Source organism: Apteryx rowi, unplaced genomic scaffold, assembly GCF_003343035.1.
Source record: "Apteryx rowi isolate R43461 unplaced genomic scaffold, aptRow1 scaffold_498, whole genome shotgun sequence".
NCBI lineage: Eukaryota > Metazoa > Chordata > Aves > Apterygiformes > Apterygidae > Apteryx > Apteryx rowi.
In genome coordinates, this window is record NW_020450758.1 from 229,824 (window position 1) to 237,320 (window position 7,497).

At 66.0% G+C, this 7,497-nt stretch overlaps 1 protein-coding gene across 1 annotated transcript in view; it reads left to right on the forward strand.

Moving 5' to 3' along the window:
* Positions 1-7,497, forward strand: part of PDE2A (phosphodiesterase 2A) — a 54,888-nt gene that overhangs the window by 25,536 nt on the left and 21,855 nt on the right. The window lies entirely within an intron of this gene.

Below are 7,497 nucleotides of genomic sequence, written 5' to 3' on the forward strand. Positions count from 1 at the left end.
CCGCGCCGAGCCGCGCCGCGCCATGGGCACCCTGCAGGACGCCGTAAGCCCCCCGCCGCCCCGCGGGGAAGGGGTCTGGGGCTCCGGGGGTCTCGGGGTGCCGTGCCTCTTGGGGTGCTGAGGGTCCCACGCGTCCGGCGCTGCCGAGGGTTTGGGGGTCCCCCATGCATTCGGGAGCGCCGAGGGTTTGGGGGTCCCATGCATCCGGGGTGCCAAGGGACGTGAGGGTCCCACGTGTCCGGTGTTGCTGAGGGTTTGGGGTTCCCATGCGTCTCGGGTGCTGAGGTTTTGGGGGTCCATGCGTCCGGGGGTCTGAGGGTGCCTCGCGTCTGGGGGTGCCGAGTCCCCAGCTCTCCTCTGCCCACGTCCAGCTGCTCCGCTCTGCTTGTCACGGGTAGCAGCGAGGTTTGGGCAGGGGGGGCCCAAGGGTGCCCCGAGAGCGCGGCTCTTCTTTCCCCGGCGYGGCTTTGCTGCGGGTGGTCGCTGGCTGCCGAGGTGGGGGGCAGACCCCGTGCCCTGCAGTGGGGCCAGCCCTCCGTGGGTCTGCACCGGGGTGGGGAGCAGGATCGGGTGCCCCCCCACAACAACACCGTGCCCTGTGTCCCCCCCCTTCCTCTCCTTGCATGGGGTCTGTGTGCATGGGGGGGGCAGGAGGCACCCCCGTAGGAGGCGGGTAAGCAGCTGCTCCGTCCTTTGCCCCCCCCGTGCCGTCAGCCACGCCTGAATTTGGGCAAGGGCTGGGTTCAGCGCCCCGCTGCCCGCCGAGCATGCCACGAGGCCGCTGGCATGTCCCACGCCGGCAGCGYGGCACGGCGCTCCGGCCGGGTGGCGGGGACGGGGGAGCGGGGCACTGYGGGTTCACGGCCCTCTCTGCTGCGGGGTTGCTGGTGCGACGCGGGGACCCGCGCGTTTTGCATTAGGAAGAAAAGGGAAGGAAACGCTTGACGGGAAATAACCGAAAGCTGCTGACGGAGGGAAAGGAACTGAGCTGGGGCTGGTCTGCGCCGGGGTTTTCGGGCCGTTGGAGAGGGAGCCCAGTTTGCAGCCGCCCATGGGGGCCCCGTGCTGCTCTGTCGTGGCCAGGGGACCCAAAAAGGAGCCACAAAAAAMCCTGATCCTGGGCAGAGCACATCGCTCTTACATGGGACTGTGTCATCGAGCCGGGGTCCTACGGCTGGGTGGTGCGGGGCCATCTCCTGGGAGAAACCTCGGATGAAAAACCTAAGGCAGAAGCGGCCCCACGTGCAGGGGGTGGTGGGGCTACCTGCAACGCTGGGGTTGCTTTTGCCCACAGCCCCAAACCTTCTGCCCAAACCTCCTTCCCGGCTGGGGCTGACGCATTCCTTCAGGGCACCACTGCATGTCCCGGGCACCCAGGAGATGGAGAGAAGTGGTAAAGTGGGTTGGGGAGCTGATCCGCCTGGAAACCCATTGGGATTGGCCTCCCGTGGTGCCCGATTTGGCCCCGGAGCCCGGTGAAAACTGAGGTGAATTTAGGGCTTGGTGCTTTCCCTACCTCCCCCCTCGGCTGGCGCCGCGGCCGCCCTGCTCCTGCCCGGAGGATGCTCCAGCGAGACGTCTGCGGCTCCGTTTCGGGCCTCCTCCCTCCCGCCTCTCCCCCCCCCTCCACCGCCGCCGCTCCCAGCCTTTCTCCCAGCCACAGGCCCCAGGGCAATTAGTCGCTGACTTGCCCACAAATCCAAGCCTAATTGATAGGTGTTGGCAGCCCGGCGAGCCGCGCCGCCTCTGCTCGGCGAGGGCTCTGCTCCCCCAGCGCCGTGGCTGAGCCGGGGGGTGGCCGGCTCCCCCGTTCGTGCCATCCAAAGCGCTCCCGAAGGGAAAACCCAGCTCCCTGCTCCTCTTTGCCTTGCAACTGCATCCTTTAGCCGGCCGAGCCGCCCGCTGCCCTGGCTCCGAAAGCGGGGGCAGGAGACCTCCGAGCCGTGACACTCGTCCCAGCCCGGCTCTGCCGCGATGCTGCCAAACCCGGCTGCACGGTGAGAAGAAAATCCTTCCTGGCAGCTGCCTTTTAGCCGGAGCAGGGGGGGGGGATTTTCTCATGCCTTCTTGGCTTGGCCAAGTCCCTGCAGATGGATCTGTCCCTCTTCCGCCTAAACGTGGTGCAGGCCGGTGGCCGCATGGAGATGGAGAGCTAGGACACTTGAGGGCACCCAAAAATGGACCCACGCGTCCCCGGCAGCTGAATGAGCCCTGCTCTCCGGGTCCCAAAACAGTCCAGCGGGAGACGGCTCCCAAGAGCTCCCCCAAATTGAATTCCTCYCCAGCCGCAGATGGCCGGGAATTAGATTTTCCCTGATCAATCCGAGGCTCGCAAATGAGCTCCCTAATCACCGCGCAGATTGCATTAGCGTCGGCCGCAGTGCCGGCAGCAGACGTGAGAACAACCGGCTCCCTTCCCCGACCGGTGCTGGGAATCGCGGCTCGGCTCCATGGGCATTGCGGAGCACCCCGGCCCGGCGACACCCATGGGTGCCCTGGGCATCCCAGCGGCCGCGGCCAGCGCYGGGTCCCTGCTGGCTGATTTTTGGAGGCAGCTGCCCGCTCAGCCAGCTGAACCTCCGAGCCGCAGACCTTTTGGCAAGCGCTGCTAATCCGCCAGAARACGTCTAGGAAAGCCGTTGCCATCCCGGCCGGCAGGCACCCGTGGGGTGACCCCGGCCACCCCGGCTGCACGAGCTCCCCGTAGCAGCTGGGCTCATAAGCACGGGTGAAGCAATCGCTATAAATACCTCCATGCCCCGGGGAGGCTAATAATAATAACGGAGCGTTTTCGCTGCGGCGCCTCCGAGCTCTCCGGGCTTGCTGCTTCCCGTGGCATCTCCCACCGGGGAGAAGCCCGCTCGTGGCTTTGCCGCACCTCGGAGCCTGGATCGGGCGCCGCCTGCCTCGCGCGGCGTCTGCCCGCGATGCACGTGCCACCGGCGTGGATAACGCCACCGGCTCCGGCGGGGAGGGCAGGGGGGCTTGACAAGCCATTTATCTGCTCCTCACGATTTGTTTACCACTGGAATAACAACTTCCTTCCCTTCCCTGCCGGAGGGAGGAGAAGTCCCGAGCCCTTTGCAGCTCCTGCCTTATCAGCCGCTAATTAGCGGCGAGTATTTTTGCCGGCCCGGGGCCCTTGTTCCAAGAAGGCCGCGATGTTCCGGGGGACGGGAAATCCTTGACGAGGCCGGCCGCGGTCCCCAGCGCCGTTTGTCCTCCCGGCAATAGTACATCAACAGGAAGCGGCCTTGACTCGGGCTCCTTTTCATCGGCGGGGGCCGCCCGGCCGGGACGTGTAACGCGGGCAAGGCGACGCGCTGCTGCTTTTCCCCCCTCCCGCAGCCTCCTGCAAGGCTCAGGGAAACGCTTGAACCTGCAAATTTCCTCCCAGGGTGAAAAAAAAAGGGAAAAAACACCCAGGTGGGAGCGTGCACGTACGGGGCACGGGGGCTCGGTGCGCCCCAGGGTGCTGCGGGCAGGGGCAGGGGCTCTCCCGCGCTGCGAGGTGGGTGCCGGGCTCTCCGCAGCCCTTTGCCCTTCGGCTGGGCTGAATCCCAGTGCTGCCGTAGGCCTGCGGCACCCTTGGAGCTGGCGTCGAGGCCTTGCCTTTCCTGGAGGTTGTTCCCACTGGGCTGCGTGCTTGCATCCACAGTTGCCAAATCCCTCGGGAGCACCATGCCCGGAGACATGCGCTGTGCCCAGTGCTGCATGCCGTGCCTGCAGCTGCATGCCATGCCCGGAGCCGTGCACCGTGCCTGGAGCTGCATGCCATGCCCGGAGCCGTGCACTGTGCCCAGAGCTGCATGCTGTGCCCAGAGCCGTGCATCGTGCCTGGATCTGCACACTGTTCCCAGAGCCGTGCACCATGCCTGGATCCACATGTCGTGCCCGGAGCTGTGCACTGTGCCCAGAGCTGCACGCTGTTCCCAGAGCCGTGCATCGTGCCTGGAGCCATGCACCGTGCCCGGATCCGCACACTGTTCCCAGAGCCGTGCACCGTGCCTGGAGCTGTGCACCATGCCTGGATCTGCACGCTGTTCCCAGAGCCGTGCACCGTGCCTGGAGCTGTGCACCATGCCTGGATCTGCACGCTGTTCCCAGAGCCGTGCACCATGCCTGGAGCCATGCACCGTGCCTGGATCCGCACGCTGTGCCCGCCGGCTGCCCTCGCGCAGCTGCCAGCGGTGCCGAGCTCCTCATTTATCTGTTGCAACAGGACCCAGGGCAAAATAACATCAGGAGACCAGAGATATCCCAGAAGTGTTTCCTTCCCGTTTACAGTCATTATCCCGATATAACAGATGAGGTAATTAAGGGGCTGCCTCGGGTTGCAGGCTGTCGCTGCCCGCTTGGATTGAAGCAACGTCGTTCGGGAACCCAAGGCCGGTGCTAGCGGGGCAGCTGCGGGCTCAGGAAGAGCCGGGCAGCTCCGCGGGAGCGTGGCCGCGGGCATTGGCTCATCCCGGTGCCTGGTGCGGCCAGGGGACCCCCCCCCGTCCCCGTGCCCGCGCCTGGGCCGTGCCGCGAGCTCGGCGTCGCCGAGCCGCCTCCGCTATATTTAACCGCAGCCCGAGGCCGGAGCGGGGGGCAGCGGCGGCCCCCCGGCAGCGCCCGCGGGGACGAGGGGCCCAGCGGCGCGGGTGGCCGCTGGGGGCGAGGATGAGTCACGGCTCGGCGGATATTTTTAACGCCGCCAGATTGCCGGGGAAGCGCGGCGCGGGCTCGAGAAAGGGGAAGGGGGAAGGGGGGGGGGTCGCTCCGCGGCGAGCACACGCCGAGCCCGGCGGTGGCAGGCTGCATCCCGGATCGCCGCTGCCGCCGCCGGCRCGGATACAAATGTGATTTGCTTTTGCCTGTCAGCCGAAAGCGTAACAGGATCCAGAGGCTGGAAGCTGAAGCTAAACAAGCTCGGGCTGGAAAGGAGGCCGACGCTTGCTTGGGGCAGAGCCCACCCCGACTCCTCCAGGAAAAGCGAGGGGCGCTTTTCCCRGGATCCGGCCTCCCCTTCCCTTGCTCTGACTGCAAATCCCTGGCCGCCGGCACCCGGGCTTGGCAGTAGGGACCTGCCGAGCTCCTCACCCTCATCCCGAGCTCGGGGGCTTTGCACCGGGACGGGGAGCGAGGCACTCAGTCATGCCTGGGAAAAGCAAGCCAAAGCCTCCGGAGCATCCCTCGGAGCTGCTCCTGGGCCCYGGCACGGCTCTGCGGCATGCCGAGCGCGAAGCCCCGCGCAAGACCTGCTTACTCAGCATCCGCCCGGCCCTGATTCGATTTGGGGCTACTTAGCGCCGGGAGTGAAGTCATCCAGGCCGGCCGGTGTCCGTCCTCATCCCGAATGAAATCGTTCACGCGGGGGCTAATGCACTTTGGCTAATCCGCTTAGGGAATTCATTTAGATCGTTTCCCTCTCATCCCCAGGTAGATAAATCGGYGTTTCGGGGGCCGCAAGTGACGGCGCGGGCCAGCGGCGGGTCGGGGGGAGCCGGGTCGGAGCTCCCCTCTCCCACCCGCCGCTCCGCTTGACCTTGAGCAAGCCGGGGAAAAGCATGCGGCGAAGATAAACGCACCCAGGCTCCGAACAGCTCAAAGGGCTGCGTTTGTCAAGGAATTTACTCGCAGCCTTTATGGAAAAGCTTGGCTGAACATTCAGCTAGAAAATGATTCATTTCCTAGAGGTTTCTCGGCTCCCCCCCCGCCGCGGGAATGTTGCACGGAGACCGTCGGCCCTGCTGCGAGAATCGAGGCAGCCCGGGCAGGCGCACGGGAAGGAGCCTGCTGTTAAATCCCAGCTCTTTTCCCAGCCCCGCCACGGCTCTGCTCCCCAAGGCGCAGCGAGCACCGGGATCCGGCACCCCGGGGCCGATCCCGGCGGCCCGGTGCGGCGAAACGGGGCACCCAGGTGGTTGTGCTCCGTCCCCCGGGGCGGGCGCGAGAGGCGACTTTCCGGAGAGGAAGCGGAGCGGGATGAGATTCCTGGATTTCATAAACATGCGAGCGCGCCTGGAGGCGGCCGGGCGGGGGGGGCCGGGTGCAGCTGTCCCTGCTGGCGCGCTGTGCAGAGGGGGTGGGAGCCCGGAGCCGGAGCTTTTGGGAGCCGGGAGCCACCGGGATGAGTGGGGAATGAGGGCGATTAAAAGCGCCAGCATCCTGGGGTGGATTTTTGAGTTTTTTTTCCCCCCCAAAAAACCCCTGGTAAAGTGGGCGCACGGCTGCTTGGCGGGGGCAGAGCACGGAAATCCCTGTGCTTGGAGCAGCACGTTTGCTCGCTGCAAGGCACCAGTGCTCGGCGGCCCCGCGAGAAGGAGCCTTTCCTGGCTTTTCGGCCCCTTGCCGGGGTGGGGGGAGGCTCAGCGGAGCCCTGCGCTCGCAACGGGCCGCAGGAGCAAAGGGAATGTGGCGTTTTTTCCCCCCGGAAAGGCAGCTCCGCGAACCCCCGGCCCCGGCGCTGCGCCCCGCGTYGTGCTGTGCCAGGGACGCGCTGCTTGCTCGAAGGAGGCGAACAGGCTCATCCATCACGCGGTGGCTCCGTCTTGAAATATTGCGGCGGCTACAGCGCCGGCATTGTGCCAAGCGGGAGCTGGCACGGAGCGCTGGGCCACGGGCGGTGTCCCTAAAATCCCTAAAACCCCCTAAACGAGGGCGTTTGTGCCCAGATGAGACCAGCCTGGTGCGGAAGGGGCAGGGAAGTGGCTGCGCTGGGCCCCAGCTGCATCCAGGGGGATTTTTCCAGGGAGGGAGAGGGAGTTTGCAGCAGCCCAGCTGGGCCGAGGCTGCTCTGCTGCACAGGCAAACTCTGCAAACGGCGTCACGCGAAGCCGCCGCCTGGCCCCGGGGCAGCGCGTTGGGTTAGCGGGGGTCAACGTGGGCAGAGATGTCATCAGAGGCACGAGTGGGCACGGCGCAGTGGCTTCTTTGGGGGCTCGAGGTGAACACCCCTGGGACGGATGCACCCTCCCAGCATCAGGTTGCAGGGCAGAGCCCTCGAGGAGGAGACCAAGCATGGGAAAAGCTCCTGAGATGCCTACAGGGGACATCCAGCCCCCAGGGYGAGCTGGCAGCCCTCAGCACCCAACAGGCTTGCATGCATGGGGACAGGCGGTGTTGTCAGCAAGAGGGACCGGAGCGGGGACTGGAGACCCCCGGGTCTGGTTCAGCCTGGTATTTGRTGGCAGAAGGCTCAACCCTCTGCACCCGGTCCACGGTTGGGCATAGGAGTTGCTCACATCGCTGTGACCTGCATCTCCATGTGTCTCACCTGGGCACACTAGATGTGTCCAGGCTGTGCTGAGCCACTGCAATATTCTCCCGTGGGTATCAGCCTGGAGAGGGTCACAGCAGGGTCTGGCTTGGGGGCTCTGGAGGGACAGGGACGGGCAGGGAGCTGCTGTTCTGCTCTAGATGGCTGTGAAGGAGCCTCCACAGGTCCTGGACTCATCTGGTGTTGAAAGTCATTGCGTGCACCCTGCCCCCATGTCTGGATGGACACCCAGA